The 18827-nt window shown below is 33.8% G+C and overlaps 1 protein-coding gene and 1 non-coding gene across 3 annotated transcripts in view; one reads left to right on the forward strand and one right to left on the reverse strand.

Moving 5' to 3' along the window:
* The window catches only part of LOC115451128 (transcription factor AP-2-epsilon), a 69613-nt gene that overhangs the window by 24801 nt on the left and 25985 nt on the right, over positions 1–18827 (reverse strand). The window lies entirely within an intron of this gene.
* Positions 7289–7360, forward strand: Trnad-guc. Its single transcript has one exon. It is a non-coding gene; the product is annotated as a tRNA-Asp (tRNA).

Below are 18827 nucleotides of genomic sequence, written 5' to 3' on the forward strand. Positions count from 1 at the left end.
GATGGCCGTCTCCGAGGGGTCACTTTTTGCAACTACACATCGCAGATTCACATCCGAATCAAATTAATCATAATAGAAATGTTAGTTGACCGGAAAATAAAAGCGGGTTTTGTATGTCTAGCTAATCAAAGTACATGTGTTTAATATACTTCAAATATTATTGTAAAGTTTATTCAGTTCAAAGAGCAAACGTTTAATCAAAATAAAATGCGAACGTTTCTAAAGACATCTGATTCTTTGTTAGAAGTAAACGTAGTAACCAATGCATAGATTTGGAGTATACAGCGGGGCAGATATTGTTCCTTATTCCTCTCTGCGTACGCGCATGACCGCGAGCGAACCACAGAAAAGCCCCGTTAGAACAAAACCAATGTTGCCAATCACAAATTATTCCAATCATTTTTTATACGATCGATTTACAAAGATCCAATCTGTATCGATAATTAAGCAAGCAATTATCAAATCACGTAGAGTTGTTGTAATTTACACTCGATGGAAGCCATTGTTCGTACATGAGAGGTGATAAGCTAATTGTGATGCTGAAATGAAGTCTTGTTTAATTTTGATGGTAGTTTAATGAGATATTTTGAACCCGGTTTTGTCCAAGAGTGCTTTGAGATCAGTTGTATGGTACGTAAATAGTTTAAGGAATTGTATGGTCCGTATTAATACGTTAACGATAACAATTAGATTAATGTAATCGTTAGCGAGATGAAGTGTGTATTACAGGTCATGTCTTCGATTTTATTTCTATCGAATCATTGTGTTCTAAATAGAGCCCTGTTTCCACGGCTAATATGAAAGATATGAATAAGTATTTAGCCCTGAATCATTTAGTAGATCGTCTATCTCACTGACGGCTGAGCAGTACTTACCATTAGGCGAACGGTTGACACGTTCCGTCATTTTTATAAAAATGCTTGATAAGGTTGGACTCGCGCACAGAAGTTTCCGTAAAAACTTATAGGATCTATGTATATATTTATAGTTTTCAGACATTTTCTTTGTCATGTGCTAAAGGCAATGTTGCTTGCCAAATTTCATGACTTTAGGTCAGGAATATCCTCTAGGTTTTGATATTTTTTGTGAAATCGCAAAATATGCGATATAAAAGGTTATATCTTTGGATCGCGTTAACTTAAAAGTTTGATATTTCCACAGCTAAGAGACTGTATACTTGAGTATTTAATATAAATTTCAACTTTATACTTCTAAGCGTTCTAAAGGATAATTATATTGACAAAAAGACAAACAGATTGACGGACAGACAGACAAACAGATTGACAGGCAGACAAGCGGAGAAACAGGCGAACAAACAAACAGACACACAGACAGACGGACAACAAAGTGATCTTGACGGGTTCCTTTTGAAGTACGGAACGTTAAAACTAACTATTGCGAGTCTAATAACTGATGTATCCTATGGTCGCTATCATCCTCAGCCACAAGAGGTCCACTTTTGAACAAAGTCCCCCAAACATTTCCACAACAACTGCATGTACCGGTCGCCACACCGGTACTATATAACAGCCACTCAGAAATCATTAACTGAGCAATGTGTACAACCCATAAATAATCATAACACTTCAGATTACATAGCACACGCGAACTTTAAATTATATGAAATATTACCGAGTGTAATGTTTTATATGTCAAGTTTATCATTAACATTATAAATCAAGTGCTCGCATTGCTTGTTGAATCAAGTCGGAATGGTGAATTAATTTTTATGAAATAACGTGATTTGCCGTGGTGATTACAGATTTAAGTGATTTTTGTTTACGTGTCAGTTTTGGCTGACTTGCCCGTTTTGACGTGGAATGAAAGGATGTGCTCTATTGTACAATATTGCTCATATTTCATACAGGTATATGCTATCACAAATGTTTTAAACTTGTACTCAAACTAATATTTTAGTACAGAAGTTCTAATCGGCTTTATAATTAACATATTAACCTTCCTAATAGCAGACTATGCGTTCGCTTATTCCAATTTCAAATTACTGCTACTCAAAAAATGGAGCTGGTGTTAACAACATTCTATTTTCAAATTATTGCTACCGAAAAAAGGTGCGATCAATGTTGCCTTATTTCAAAACGATTACCCAAATAATATACATAATGAAATGGGTTCAATTACCAAAGCATCGAGTTACGGCAACGGCCCAATCGATTACTCTCGATCTAGTTTTAATTTTTTATAATTTATGCGCCGGATGTGGTGAAAACTTGTCCAGTTGACATATGTTGCCATACCCAATAATTACTTTTGGAATAGAGAGACTATTAATCGAAATATTTCTTAAAATTAGTGTTACATGATAGATAAGCCATTAAAATAATATAATTACTATTTTGTAATCACTAATCGTGAAGAAGTGACTGCTAACTGGTGTTATTTTGTAGGCTGGAAATGTGATAATTATCGATTCTCGAATTTTTTGGTCATGTTTGTTTGTTTTTTTTTTACCATATGGTAAATACATCATCAATATTATAAAACGTATGATATATATATATCAGATCGATTCACTATTACCTTGCTCACTCTAACAAGAATCTATTAAAATTGCTTATAAAATTAATATTTCCAAATTCAAAGCGCGGGCCGAAACATTCTTTTTTCAAAATAAGTCAATACTTTTTTTTTTTAAATTGGCAAAACCATCATAATCTCAAACATCCCAAACACAACTTGATCAAATCAAAGCCCTTAAACAAAAAACGCATGCTCAAGAGGTGAAAGCAGTGGTATTGTTTGCACGAGGTCGGTGGGGTCGCCGTGTCGTAACCAAGTAAAGGCACCAACTTGATATATTGATTAATGTCACTAACCGTTTGTTTTTTGCTCTGGAGTAGGTGCGGCGCGATTTGGTTTCTTTACAAATGTTGCGGTTAAAGTTCATGTGAAATTTGGTAGCGTAAATCCGTTTTTATTATCGTAAACTATTATCGTTAAAATTATTGTTTATTATTTATCGTCAGAAATAATTTTACCGGACAAAGTCGATTTAGTGACTCTTGTAGGCGAATGATTGAATTTAAAGGCAAGAAGGTATTTTAGTATGGCTGCATTAGGCATTTTTCAAACCTTTCTTTTATTTAATGAAATGAAATTAAAAAAAAATACTGTTTACAAAATGCCCAAACACACCAAAAAAATATTACTAGACTGGTAAATCAACAAATATATAAATTAATTTATTTATTCTAGTGTCGTGTCCAACATCTATTGACTAAAGATCAAAATAATGCACATTTTAAAAAAATATAAAATACCCTATTTGTTCTCACTGGCCAGTATAAATTATCGAAAAGCAATAAAAACAAAATAAACCATTCATTCATTGGCCGGTCTAGAATATCGAAACGCAATAAAAACAAAATAAATTCCATTTTTAAATCGTGGATTACCGTTATATCAGAAGTAGAATGTGATCAATCAACAGAGATATAGGAATTCGTTTTAACCACACGCCGTGTACGTCTCTATTTCAATGAATGTTAATGATGAATACCCGACCCATTAGCATAGTATGTGTAACGCTGTTTTGAAACACATTTGATATATTATTGTTAATTAATTAGTGTTAAGATAATGTTATTGAGCCAGGTGTACGGGTTGACGCCTTTTTGTTGGGTAATAGTTTGATACATGATCGACTCAGTGGCGCATTTGTGTTACGACTGTAGTGCTGAAGTCTCGGGTTCAATTTCCGAGTCGGGATATTAGGTATTTCTATTAACTATCAGCCCGGATTTAATTTTAATTTGTGCCGATATGGCGATAGGCTTGCTCCCTAATGACGGAATAAATATGAGGCGCTATGTGAATGCGTTAGTTGCGCCTCCTCCTCCGAGGAATAACGGAGCAAGTGTGTGTAGAGTTTGAATTTTTTTTACGTTTACGTTACTATGGTGAGATTTTGCTAAAATGGTTTCTATAATTGGTTTCAAAATATACCCAGTGACTTCTTAATTAGTAAGAATTAAACCAGATGTGAAACATGTCAATACCTAAGTACTGATTTAAGTACGAAAACATTTGCTTGTTTGATAAAAGTAAATGCAAAATAGCTGCGTGGATTTTAATTTTACTTAAAACGCTACATTGTTGGAAAACTGAACTCACCAAAATGACTTGCACACAGAGCTGGATTTTTTATCTATTTTATTATGTCCGCGCAAGCAAAGGACTTGGCATTGTCATCCATTCAACAAACGTATAACATATAGTGTTGGGTTATGACTATATTTAAATAAAATTGCGTAAGATTTCTTTCATTCACATATGGTACGCTTAACGAGCTGCACAATATATTTTGACACAGTAAAACAACAACGCCACACGGCGGAAATCAATATAAACAAGATACGTTTACTAGGACATCTTTAAATATACAATATATATTAAATACGTTTATAAAAACATTATACAAACCTTTAAATTTATCTTTATTCAACGTATAAGTACTAGGTAGGTGTGTACGCAATCAGTGCCAAGATGGATTGATAATATCTATGATCAATAGTCATTGTATATGTAATCATTGTTATTATACAATACATAGGTTGCATAATGTCTATGAACACTAGTTTTGTACAATATTAATTCGATTATAGCCAAGGATCAACAAATTATACATGTTGAAAATTAAGTAGTTGAAACATAGTTTGGAAAATGTTATACGGTATTTATTGGTGGTAGGTCTCTCTTATGTGACAGTCTGCCTTGGTAGGTACCGCTGCAATGTCTATTCCTGCCGCTAAGCAATAGAGTGTAGTCACTGTTGTGTTCCGGCTTGAAGGATATTGTAGCCAGTATAACTACTGGACATAATAAGACTTAACATCTCATGTCTCAGGATGGCGAGCGCAGTGGAATACCAAACAATACTTTGTAATTCAAGGTGTTGGATGATGTTTCTACTGTTTATGGCCGATTGTACCGTTTTCCATCAGGCGAACGGCAAGCTCGTCTTGTCATTCAAAGTAATAAAAAAATCTTTGTTCTGAGGTATCATAAAAAAATACATGTCCACTTGAGAGCCTCCTTTTTTGAAATCGGTTAATATACTTAGAAAATAGAACAACCACGAAAACAAACTACGAAACAGCTGACGAAAGAAGTTTTAATGTAGCTTTTATTATACTCATTAAATATTTGACCGGCGTCGTTTGAACAAGATTGATTGGTACTGGACTTGCAAAAAAACAAGTCTCTAATTAATTTAGTTAATAAACTTTATCAGTGTTAGGTCAACTGTACCGTGAGAAATGTTTTATTGCGGTTACTGGCTTTAATACTCTAGTATTTATTTTGAGTGGATGTTATAAGGAAAATGTCCTTTTGAATTTACTGCTATAAATCTAGATTTTTAAATCTTTTTTTTATTTTGTTGTTATAAAGACTTTTGTCTTGAAAGTTTCATCCAACTATATTAATATATAAAGCTGCAGAGTTTGTTTCTTTGAACGCGCTAATCTCAGAAATCACTAAACGAATTTTGAATATTTTTTCACTAATAGGAAGCTACATTACTAGTGCTATAGACTATTCATCTCGGGAAAATATTTATCCCAGAACAATGTTTTCACGCAGCCGAAGCGACATGCAATAGCCAGTATGTTATATTGTATATATTATGTATAATATGTATTAGTATAAAGTATATTAGATGAACAGATATCTATGGTCATCAATGCTAAAGCTTCCCATAGAGGGGTCCTTTATTAAAATTTGTCGGAAGCCTTTCAACGCAATGCTACCCTTGGACTAATATTTGAGTCTCATGTTATTGATACAGCTGATACCGCGGCATTTACGTTTCTTATAGTAATTTAAGTCGTACGAGGCTATAATTATGCTTACAGCATCTGATCAGAAACGTAGTGTTTCCGAATTTTCTTTCTTGACAAAATCTACAAAATAGATACATATGTTTTAAAAAAAAAACAATGACTCATACTATCGGTAATTGGATATATTTTTATTTTTTTGAAAATCGAATTCAATCTCTAAAAAGTTTTTATTCTGATACCATTCGTTGCTGAAATTATGTTATTGGCTAACACAGATACCGACTCTGCTATTTTTATGGCAATACGATGAAAGTTATTAAACGTTTTATATAACTTGTACAGGGTCGAATCAAGGTTATTTGTGGGTGCTTATTTATTCAAGGTAAAGTGGTGATATTACTTGAGTGAGAGGTTCTCCTGATAGTGATTTGTAATGTCAATAAACATCCATAGTATCAGAGGATTTATCAGCTGCCTTATTTCTCCTTAACTTTAGCATTTATGATAATAATATTTATTTATTATTAACTTACACTTATGCTATTTTCTTTTTTTATTTTTTTAATATAAACTACTCAATAGTTTAGTCCGCACTATAAGTAATTAACTAGTATAAAGGCGCAAAGTTTTGGTATACAATTTAGTTTTATGTTTATATATTTTGTAATTTTTTATAGTTTTTGATTGTAATCTGTTTTGCGTCTTAATTTAATAAATAAATAGATAATAGAAAGAAATGAAGTAGATTTTTAGAATCTAATTTACTTCGTTTATTTGACTTAAGAGTGGGCATTCACTCCCATTACTCTCTCTAATTCCACACCTGAGTCTCGCTAATTGGTCAAAATCAAAGTGTTCTTTAATCAATAAAATTCGTCCTAATAAATAACTTCAAAGAAACAATCTCCATTTAGATGTTTTTGTGGCTACGTGTGACTTTCTCTTTATTACATTTGTAATTAACCGATGTCTATTAAGAATGCTTTTGTAATGAGTTTTTGTACGACATGCTATCTGATATGTGCCGGAGTAATTGCGTTCCGTTGCGAGTTCAAATCCAGTGACACGATGAGATTTTCGGCTCAAGTATTCAGCAGTTTTTAAAACAAATTTGTTCCTTTTATTTAAATATTAAGTTCCATTTATTGCAAATAATATGCTCATTGACATTCATATATAAGTTGTTATTATTCCTTTCCGATTCTAAACCCTTGTATATATAAATTTAAATAAGAAAACATGTATTTTTTTTATATTATGGCGTGCACTGTTTCGATATAACATATAAATGCGTATACATGCATATTTTTTTTGTTTTATCTTTACATGTTTGTTATAAATAATTCATTATTGAAGATATAGGGGTCGTAAATTTATGTACAATTTATCAATATAGTTTTATCTTATAAGAATAATCATGAATATATTAAAACAAATTAAATTATATAAAGCGTAAACATTCGGATAATTTCGCCAAGATCAACAAGTCTTCGGTAGTATAGTGGTCAGTATCCCCGCCTGTCACGCGGGAGACCGGGGTTCGATTCCCCGCCGGAGAGAACCTTTTTTTCTTTTTTACTTTTTATAAAGATTTTTTCTCGATGTTTTCTTTCGTAATTTATAGTTTTTTTTTTCTTACCTGCAACTCGATCACACTGGATAAATCCACGTACGCCAGCGCCACGACTTATTTTTACACACTTCACAAAATCACTCACTCTTTTAATCATATAAAATCACTTTAGTATTCTCCCAACATAATACACATTAATTGGATATTAATCTATAAAAAGCGCCGATTCAAATTAAGAACCATGTTAAAAATCTCTAACTACCATAAACAAACTAGCTTTTTAATTTTATAACATAAACGAATCACAACGGTCAGTAGTGAGGTGAAAGCGAAATTTCAACTGATATGTAAATTCGAGTCGATGTATCGATAATTACCGGTCCCTTAAATGGCGGCCGATTGTGGCCACAATCGGTTAGTGATTGCTTTTTAAATTGCGTTGAGCCAGTGGCCAGACTACCGGAGTTTTTATTTATTACCCGAGTGTTGGACACGTGTCGATGTATGACAGATTATGGATGGGCGCGCTGGTGTATTTTGATTAAGCTGACCCTGAATTATGTACTCGAGTGAATTATACTTTTGTAAAGAAATACCGTAAAATCTATTTGGATATTTTGATAACGATACTATGAGCCAAGGAGAGCTTAAATGTTATAGAAATTTGGACAAACTTGATGATGATGGGGATATTAAGATATCTTTCTTCAAATATTCAATACATATTATATACACATTGGCTTTACGTGTTTGTTTGCTTTGTTTTATTTTGTTGATGACTATCCAATATGCTTTTTACTAGTGCGTAATTATTTAATAATCTGATGCAAATAAGATACATTATCATATCTGATAAAAGATACTAATCAAACATTTTAGCATCGATCATTTTTTTATCGAAAGCATACCATCACTAAATCACAAATTTATTTGCAAATAAAACCGATTAAATCGATTTACTTCGGTCAATTATAATGGTTAGTGTATTATATCTTGCATCTATACTCTATGGCCGTTCGTTAACGGAATGTTCAGTGGGGCATTCCGTTTTACTATCGATCTAATTAATTGTTATTAATTTATTGTATCGATAAATCGAATAATAGAACGCAAATAGAATGTAATATATTTTTTTGTTTTATTTTGGATATTATTATTTTTCGTTAAAATAGAAGGCAAGAATCGCGAAAATTTCTACTTATATATGTTTAATTTAACCTCTATTTTACCATAATGATGACTGCCTCATAGTAACTTAAAAAATACGCGATACAAGCAAAGACACATTTATTTAGAATACAGACAAAGTAATTATCATCTTCTAGTCTATTATTCTGATCTAATCGCTCTTTTTTATGTATAATATTACGTCGTATTTTTTTGACTTCACATTAATGTTTATGAATAGTTTATTTAGAAACATAACATATTATTAAAAGAAATAATTGACTTAACAATGTACTTTTATGTAAGAAGCAAGTTCTTCTGCTATTCAAGCCAGAAGTATAAAAAGCTACCTAAGCATATCCGCAATGGCACGTTACCGGGAAGTACAACCGGAGTATTCGTGAGTTAATATTATGTTAATTCACAATTCAACTAATTTGTACAAATAATTATTGCAAAATAGTTACCAAACACGATTCTTTTTAAAATACAATCTGATTGATACGAACTTTTAACCCGTTGAATATAAACGAATAATTTAAATTCCTTTTTCAAATAGTATAACGCAGATGAAATTCCTTTTCCAAAAATGTAACTTCTTATTTCAAACCGCGCAAAATCGGCCAGTTATAAAAGCGCGCAAAAATAGTGATGTGTGTACGATCGGGCCGGTCGCTCGCGGCTTACTGCCGGAGGGCGGGCGCGCCGCCCTGTGCCCCGGAGTATGTCCACCTTAGTGAATGCGCGCCCTTTTTACTCTAATACCGCTACTACGGGTTTTATTGAAGATACTTTATTCTGTGTTTTGCGATTATTTTAATGTTATCTAAAAACAAAAAAATAAAATGTTTTGGGCGAAATCAGAATGAAAGCTTAATTATTGTATCGCATATTTTAAATATTTTTTGTATCGATCTATGTTGAACAATATTAATGCAAAAGATCCAATTACTATTTAAATATAACGGAAACGAAGTACATGGAGATATATGGTCATTATAAATAGTATAATATACATCAGATAAGTTCAAAAACACTTAAATTTTACGAACACAACTCGAAGTTTAAAATCTTAAAACCGCGTTGGCGTCACTTAAAGTCAATCGTATTTGTAATTGACACACACGGGTCAAGATGACGAGAATTACGCTTTTTATTCTTTTTACATCCGTGGGAAATTTATTTTGCTACAATCTACTTGAGATGGCGTGTCATTGAGATGTCTCAAACATTATGTGGGTGTTAAGAAACGCTATACTATGAACCGAAATATTATTGTATGTTCAAGGCTTATTGTGGGCGTAGTCGCAGACTACTTGATCGCTGAGTATTTACGAAGTTAGTAGTCCTAATGTAAAAGTGCGATATTTTGTTGCTTTAGTATGAATAGGAAAAGAATTACATGTTGTATTTTTTGATTTTATAACTTAATTGGAATTGCAGAGTTGTCTGCATACGTGATTTCATTATCGCGTCTTAATTTTTGACGTACTGTTGACAAAAACATTTTCAATTTTAAAATCACACCTCGTCGACGCGCGATATGTTCTCTTCTGAAAACTCATTAAACAACTCGAATGAAACTCGAATCGTTTTCAGTTCGAGTAGAGCGAGTACAGTTATGCCCCACCCTCAGGCGACGTTAATTAGTAGGCAGGCATGGCGATCGCGCGATTGGTGAGCGCTCGACTGTGTCGCCACATCACTATGTACCCGACACACTTCGCTTCACTTATTGTTCTCCAAATGATCTATGAATTTTGAAAATGGAATAATTTCGCGAATATAGAGTTATCGATATTTGATTATACGGTTATACAATCGGAATACGCTGTTATTTTATTTTTTTAGGGAACGTGTTGATCATTTCATCATCATCATTTTGTAACGGTTCGCTATTTTTCTCATGTCTCTTTTTGATACATTCATAAATAAAAGAAATTTGTTTTTTTTTTTGGGTATTTTGTACCTTTGTCTTCATAGTGTGGTGTATATAAATATGGCATTAAACACACACAAACTCTGATCAGCCTTTTATTCCCGAAGGGGTTAGACAGAGTGCGATTAATGCATCCACTCATCACCATGCATATTCCGTCCCATCATGTGATAGGGGGCGAGCCTATCACCATATCGCGCAAATTCGAGAATCCGGGCTGATATTGAAAAACCCTGCGAATCGCAAGCACATTCAAATAAATGTGAGTTTGAATGATTCCTATGGACTCTACAACCGCTGGAATTATTTTAAGAGCGATTTTAATGAACATATTAGGTAATCTTCAGATTAGTCCTGCGAGTGATATAGTGAAGTTGGGAAGTTTTCGGACTACTAGAAGCAATCTGGCGATAGATTACTAGTGCTACCCAAGCGGAGCCGGGGCCGGTCACTAGAATTTTATCAATTTTTAGTACCTCTGTCATGACGAGATCTTAATAATACCCACCCACTCTACCCGTCCTTCAAATCCTTGCTCTAACTGCAAATTCGTTCTAAAATCATCAATATCCGGTATTTAGTTGCCTGTAGGGTGCTTCCAAAACACCCTCCGGTGATACAAAATAAGAAATATAGGTCCTGCTAGGTTTTGCTCGCGACTTTGCCCGCGTGCGTATATTTTCTCGGGAGACTGTGGACCTTTGCGATAAAAGGTAGCTTATATCTTGTAACTTATGGTTTAAACTACACCGTACCGAATTGGTTCAATTGTTTAGCCACGAAAGCGCAACAGACAGACAGACAGTTACTTTCGCATTTATATTTTCCTGAGAAAGTTGTGCACTAGTGAAAATATAAAATTAATTTATTCCTTATTTTGCGAGCATAATAAGGAAAAAAAAACAACAATAAAAAAAACAATTGATTTTTTTCCTTCTCTTTATCACGTACTGTAGTCTATACCTTAAAATGCTTTTGAAAAGAGTAACACCAGAGTTTCTTGCCCGTTCTTCTCTGGTGAGAACTGCTTTCCGAACTGGTGGTAGAGTTAATATTGACGGAATCTAAATAATGTATAACATTTTACGGGTTCAAATAAATCATTTTATTTCATATAAGTATGGATTCGAAAAGGCTGCTCTTCGTATTTAACTGCTACTTGAAAGGATCTCTGTCATTGAACTCTTTTGGTGTAAACATTTTGGAGCTTGATTAAATTTATATTCAAATGACAACAGTATCCTAGTTTGATACTTAATTGAACATTTTATTTGGTCCTAATGAAAGACACCGTAAAATTAGTCAATTTGAGTTAACGTAGTTAATTTTTTCCCTTCTAGTAAGTACACTCGAAAATTACAAGCTGTGTCCAATTACAGACGAAATAAAACGGCCCGTAGGATTAGACAAAAAATGAAATGCATTGTGTAAAAAGTTTTTTTTTGAATGCGAACGCGCCGATTGGCAGTATAGCCTCGGGCAAGATGGCGGGGTGCCGGTGTTGCTAGCCTCTCGGCCGGAAATATGAATTCTATTCGGTTAATGACGTTCTTAATTCGAATCTGTTCATTCGATTTTCGAATGCTGTACAGAGTGCCATTGTGATTGAAAAAATATTATAATTAAAATGTTGTGAACTTGAATGCTTTGTGAAGAGAATTATGTTATGAATGTGTTGCATTCATATTGTGTCTGAAAGGTTACGTAGTGGATTCAAAATTTAATAAAAACAACAGTGTTATTTTTTAAGTTTGAAGTCATATTTTCTTTAATTTTGTAATCAGTTAAACAAATAAATTGTTGGTAGAGACTGACTCTATGAGATTCCTTTGATTTCAGTATTATCAACATGAGACAATTATAGTATTTTTATTCTGTAAGTAATACTATATAAGCAATTTAAAAAAAATATGATATATTAATATTAAGTGTTATGTTTGAACAGAGTTTCAATGAATCAGTCATTCATCAATAATTATATAATTACTCAGAAAAAGGATATTTTTATAGTATATTACAAAGGTACTTGCTCATTCAGATATTGACTACCTTTATTTATCTATATTTAATTACAAATTCTAGTAATAACCAAACTAAAACAGAAAACGAACAAAACCCGCCAAAAGCATAATTACGAATTCCGAAAAAGGAACGCGATGAAGAAAGCTAAGGCGCGCGACCGTACGGCCGGGGCGCGGGACGTTCCGTTATGTTCTCAGAAGAGCGTGATTGATTCCGCGGCCCATTGTGGTCAGCTGTTTGTACTGCTGATGGGCCAGCCGGGTCGCATGGCTTGTTCCATGTTTGAAATCTAGGGTTACGGATCTAAGGGAAAATTGGAAAAGTAGTAGGTAAATTGTTTTTTTACATAGGTTTATTTTATTTTCAGGCCGTTAGTATGTCGTTGGATCCTGTAGTTTTATAAAGCAATAACAAGGTGATAATAAATCTTTAAAGAATGGGAGATTCAAAAAGTTTCCTAATATTTACGATGACAAATTAATTTGTCTGAAGTGTGGAATGATAATTAACTAGTATTTGAGTAATATTAACGCGATAATCCCTCTCATAAAACATCTAAAATGCAATATCTTAATTTACCCAACTTTTATCAGAGCCGTATCAAAATCAGGATTTTACGGTTCACAACACACTTGCCCCCAACGAGGTGACCGCAAAATATTCAAATTAAACTAAATCAAACGTTATTGCACCAACTTATCTTTACCGTCGGCTGAATGAGTTTTTGCCTTTACACGTACAAAAGAGTACGTAATAAAAAAAGTTTAATCGTTCGGACGGCAGACGTAAGATGGCGAGTGTTGGGCAATGTTGACACGGCGGTTGATCTGGAAGCAACTTTCTATAAGTATAAACGAGAATAAGTTATGTATGTATGTACGCGTAACGACACTGACGAAATTTGTATTTATCACGAAACGTGAGGACTTGGAACATTTTGCATTAATAAAACATTTTAAATTTAGTGTATCTGTTGCAACAAATTGAAATATTATTATGAACAATGTATAACAGCAAAAAATTCTGGAATTTTACACTCTATTTTTTTTATTTTAACTACATTAGTTTTCAAAATAAGAACGTTATCAACCGTTAAAATGGTGTTGCAAATAAAAATAAGAATCAATTCTCAACCTTGTTGCGTTAAGCAAAATAACTTATGCGAACTTCAATCACCGATTTCATCAGTCTTTCAAAAGTGTTCCAAGTTCAAAGTATAACCGTTGCGTTAAATACAGGAATTACGAAACTGTAATTCGGCGAGGTCCAATTAAAAGCTATACTCGTGCCGCATGACACACGGACACGCACTACAGCCCGCAGGACAGTATTTAGATTGTGTTACCCTTAATGAATCACTTGGAATCCAATAAGGGAAATCGTATTTCTTAAATATGTTAATCTATATGGCTATAGTTTAGACTAAATGTTTCATCAACTAGTTTTGCTCCCGGCTTTGCTCGGGTGAATGAGTTTTCCTGGATAGAAAGTGGCTTATAACCTTCCCTGGGACTTAAACTATCTCTATACCAAATTTCATGAAAATCCGTTCTGAAGATTTTGAGAGAATTGATAACATACAGCGAGACAGAAAAGGGAACTTTGTTTTATAATATGTAATATGTATGGATGGCTAATATAACTTAAAAGTCTGATATGTTGAGGTTAAATTACAAATATTATAATGATACTTGAAAGGCAATTATATCTAAGCGACAGTTATTGAACTATTGAAAGTTTTGATTTTATTAACAAAAATAATTTAATAACTATAAACCTATTTAAATTTCTTTATAAAAATAATACTACCATAAAATTTGAAGTAGATGTAAAAAATCTAGATCAAATGACGTAGAAAAGCCTATTAACTCCAAATACGGACATAAGACATTTTATGTATCTTTGTCGCTTAGTGTAATATTTATCATTGCCTTTTAAGAGGCGATAATAAATTTTATCCAAATATTAATTGCATAAATGACTGACATGAAAGTATATTTTGTTAATAAAACACTTATCCATTAAAATGATCCGTGGTGTCAATATCATGTAAACACTACGTACAGACAAAATGGCGACTTGTTCCGACTAAAAAGGTAATATGCTGATGCGAATTTTACATGTTGCTTTAAGAACCGGATCCTTTGTAATATTTTTTATGATATCATGGAATAAACAAAACTTAATAATGTGCTTATGAAATATATGTACAGAACATGGGTTTGCTCGTGGATTCGTTCAAGAGCGTCGACAGCCGATGGTCCAGGGAAGTTGATATGAAAATGAGAAAAGTATGAATTGTAGGTAAAGTTGAGAGCACACGTTCCTTCCTTACTCCCTCCTCTCCCGCTTTCACAATAACATAGAGCAGAGCGTAATTGAGCGTACGGGAATGATCGATCAAGCTAGTCCAAGACTTAGGACTTTAGTTGCTTTACCTTTGGCAACTTTTTTAGAATTTCTAGGGGGAGACAGATGCCCCTTCCCGCTCCCCCTTGGCGACAGCCTTGAATTCGTCCACATAAAAGAGTCTCTATGACGTTTTCTAGGACAAAGTAGCCTCCATGTGAATAGACGTTAGCTAATTTGTATTTATAAGTACAAAATTGTGCCGTTTCTAATCTTGTGACATTAAATTTTGCCTAAAATTCCAAAATTTTATGACAACGATCAAAATGTAGAGCTGCCACGGATTTTAATTAAGTTAAAAATAGTTTTATATATCGGCTTATATATCAAAATCCGACTTTTGCAAATATGTTTTGCATATTATTATTTAACTGCGATCTATGTAGAATCATATTTGCAGTCTTGTCTCGGTAGCGACAATTACTTATATTGCGAAACGTACGACTCGTGCGTGCGTGGGCGACTACCTACGACGACCAGTATAAGCTGAACCCTGGATAGAAGACTCATTTATATTGTACACTAGCTTTTGTCTGCGGCTCCGCCTATGTGAAAAGATTTTCTGGGATAAATAGCCCGGTATGAAAAGTAGCCTATAGCACTCAGGAGTAATGTAGCTTCTTATTAGTGAAACCAAAACTCTAAATTAGTTTAGTAGTTCATGAGATTAGCGCTTGAGATTAGTGTTTTACCATGTTTTTATAATATAACTTATAAAAACATAATATAACTTAGAACTTATAGCTGTTAAATTAAATTAGCTTGACACCCTTTATACTTCATTTTGGACACACGTCATAGTATAAAAACAACAAATAATAATTCGATTTTTGACAGGTAAGATCAAGAACTATTTTTAACATGTAAATAATGTTCATTATTTTTATCACGCAATACCATCTATTTTGTGAAGCGACCATAGTCAAGCAAAATGTATTTAGATATCATTGTTCTATTGTTCGTATTCTACAATTTATCAAAGAATTTTGATGTATTATTCTTAATATACAGAATGTAACATTTGCTTTTTTGCCGTCGTTTTTCGGAGAACTAGCTGTTTTTTTAATAGCTATAATATCCATAGAGTTCTAATTATTCTTGAAATTTCTAATCACACTGCCGAACTGTTACATCATATTGGTTTTCTAATTGATACCACCCAAGTCGAACAAGCCAATGCCGTGGACATATTAACTACAGCTTAATAAAGTCACTAAGCGCATAGTAATTGTTTTAAAATAAATATTTTGAACGTCTTAATAACACTCAAAACTCAAAAGTCCATATTAATTATAATGTTATTTAATTAAATGTTGTACCCGACGGATCAATGTAAACTGGTTCGGTAGTAAGACAAAAACTATACCGTCAACCAAGCTTGACACATTTACTCGTGGCAAAAGGTCGACAAACTCCCGCCAAAAGACACCATAAACAATATTACTTGATGCGTGAGAAAAATGGCCGACACAAATAATATTTATGGCTTCGATTTTAGGCGATGCATTGGATTAGTGCGGTAGCTAGCTGTCATTAGAGATTCCGATTTCAAATTTTCATTAGAATAGGAAATTATACTCTTGGGTAGAATTTATGCTGAATCGGATCTACTCTTCGTAAATATAAAGTTAGAATGTTACATAATGTCCATTATTGTAACTAAAACTCAAAAAAAAAAAAAGATTCAAAAATCAATGCTAGTTAACAATAAAAGGTTTGTTTAGATACAAAACTCTAGTTTACGTCGAGTTTCAATATTATGTCTATTTTTAAGTTACTTGAACATTGAAAAGCTCTTTTCTCATGCTGTCAAGTATTATGCGTAATTTCTCAACATAACGTTAATTCTTCGTTCGACACCAGGCGCTAAATATATTTTTATTATGTGTTTATGGTTATTGTATTATGAGAAACGTATTTTATTCGGATACTGTAGAAAAAGTGTTATCAACATGCGATTGCTTTCTAATATAATTTAACTAGGTGTTGGTAGCGGCTTCACCCGTCAATCTTTTCGGGTGAAATCTCACCTAATGCATTCCTGAAATATAAAGTCAGTGGCAGATTTGCAGTTCTAGCCGCTTTAGGCCCGATGCTATGTGCCGCCCCGTGATTTAGGAAGATTATAATCATAAGTTACGCGAGCCTTTAATACATTAAGATATTTTGCATTTCAGTTATTTCTTGTAATCATCAGAGTTTTCCTTTTGGCCCGATTTGCCGCCCTTATCGTCTGGCCGTCCTAGGCCCAGGCCTACTGGGCCTTAGGGCAAATCCGCCACTGTATAAAGTAGTAATGCAATAACTGTTGGATAGTGTTAAAATTTGGCATATAGATAGAAAATATCCTGGAGTAACTTAAAAGCAATTTTTATTCTAGAAAAGTACACACTAAGGCTTTTTAGCTTGTATAGACTAGAGCTACGCTGAAACAAGTCGTATTTACCTTGTAAGTGCAACGATTCGGATAGATACGCAGCAACGCGTGTTTTAACAAGGTTATCAGTACAATAAATTAGATCCATATTTTACCACAACTTGACGAAGTTTTTTAATTTTCTGGTCATGTATAGTAAAATAATACGACTAGATTCGATTCAGCGTGCCTAGTTATTTCTAATATACCAGGTTTCTCTCGTGTACAGTCGCAAGTCGATAATAAAACTTTACACGGTTATATGTGACAGCGGCTTCAATAAAAGCCGGTATCTTACATGATCAAACGTGACGAATGCGTCAGAGGGTAACGGAAAGGGAAATCGGCCACAGGTGCTGAAATTTGTGTCGAGTGGTTTTGGGTGGCCGGGTTCCGTTACTTGTGATTACTTTGTGGTCATTTTTAAGTATTTTTTTTTTAAAAACGATTATGTTCTTGGGAAAAATTTTAATTGCGTCCTGGAATGCTTATTGTGTTTTTTGTTTAAAACTTGTGTGTGCTTACAATGGTTATATTTATGCATATGATGATAAGGTTCCCATCTTATTGGCTGAAAAGAAGATCAATTTTGGATTGAATGGAGCAGATAGCTGGAGTGGAGACCGCAATTAGGTAAGCGTAGTCTAGGACATTGCATGTCTATGGCTCGTGATATTGCAGATGTCCATAGTCGATGGTGATCACTTACCATCAGATGAAGCATATGCTCGTTTACCCCCTATCTCATAAAAAAATAAAAGATGATTTGTTGTACGATGGACTGACGAAAAAGGCGGCGGGTACTGGATATATGCGGGCTCAAGATCGGAACGATTGGCGCTCACTTGGGAAAGCCTACGTTCAGCAGTGGATAGCGACAGGCTGTTTGAAGCCGTTGTCACACCATAGGCTACACCTAATACAAAGTACAGACCTGACTGGATGTTATTGTACAGACATTTATAAAAGTAACGAAACAAATTCAAACCTAAATCACTTAGAAGTCATCAGTAAAGAAAAATGTTGGTAAAGATAGAAGTATAGTTCGTAAAAGTATATTCCACTTTTCTTTAGACTAAACAAAGCCGGCATCTATTCATTCTGTAATTCTGGCATAATTTGATGGCCATTGAGGCACGCCATCTCTCTATTTTATTAACATTATATTTAGAAGAGAATTTGACACTTATGTAAAAATAAATACGCCATTCGCAACTCGCCTTTCGCAAGCTTAACCCCAAAATATTGCAGTTAAACGCATACCGCGTCCCACTTGCGACCTTTGAGATGCCGACTTCACCAGAGTATTGTCTCAGCAACAACATTAATTTTAGTTAATTCGCTTGATATTCGAGGAAAACTTCGAGGAACAACTTTGTATTGACTATCTCGGCGATGTATTACGTGTGCGGTACGACTGCCTTACAGAGATTTTAAGTTCATTTTCAGGTTGAGTGATAGATTGTGATTATGCCCAGCAGTGGCGAAGGGTGAAGTTGT

This window comes from Manduca sexta, chromosome 4, assembly GCF_014839805.1.
Source record: "Manduca sexta isolate Smith_Timp_Sample1 chromosome 4, JHU_Msex_v1.0, whole genome shotgun sequence".
Taxonomy (NCBI): Eukaryota; Metazoa; Arthropoda; class Insecta; order Lepidoptera; family Sphingidae; genus Manduca; species Manduca sexta.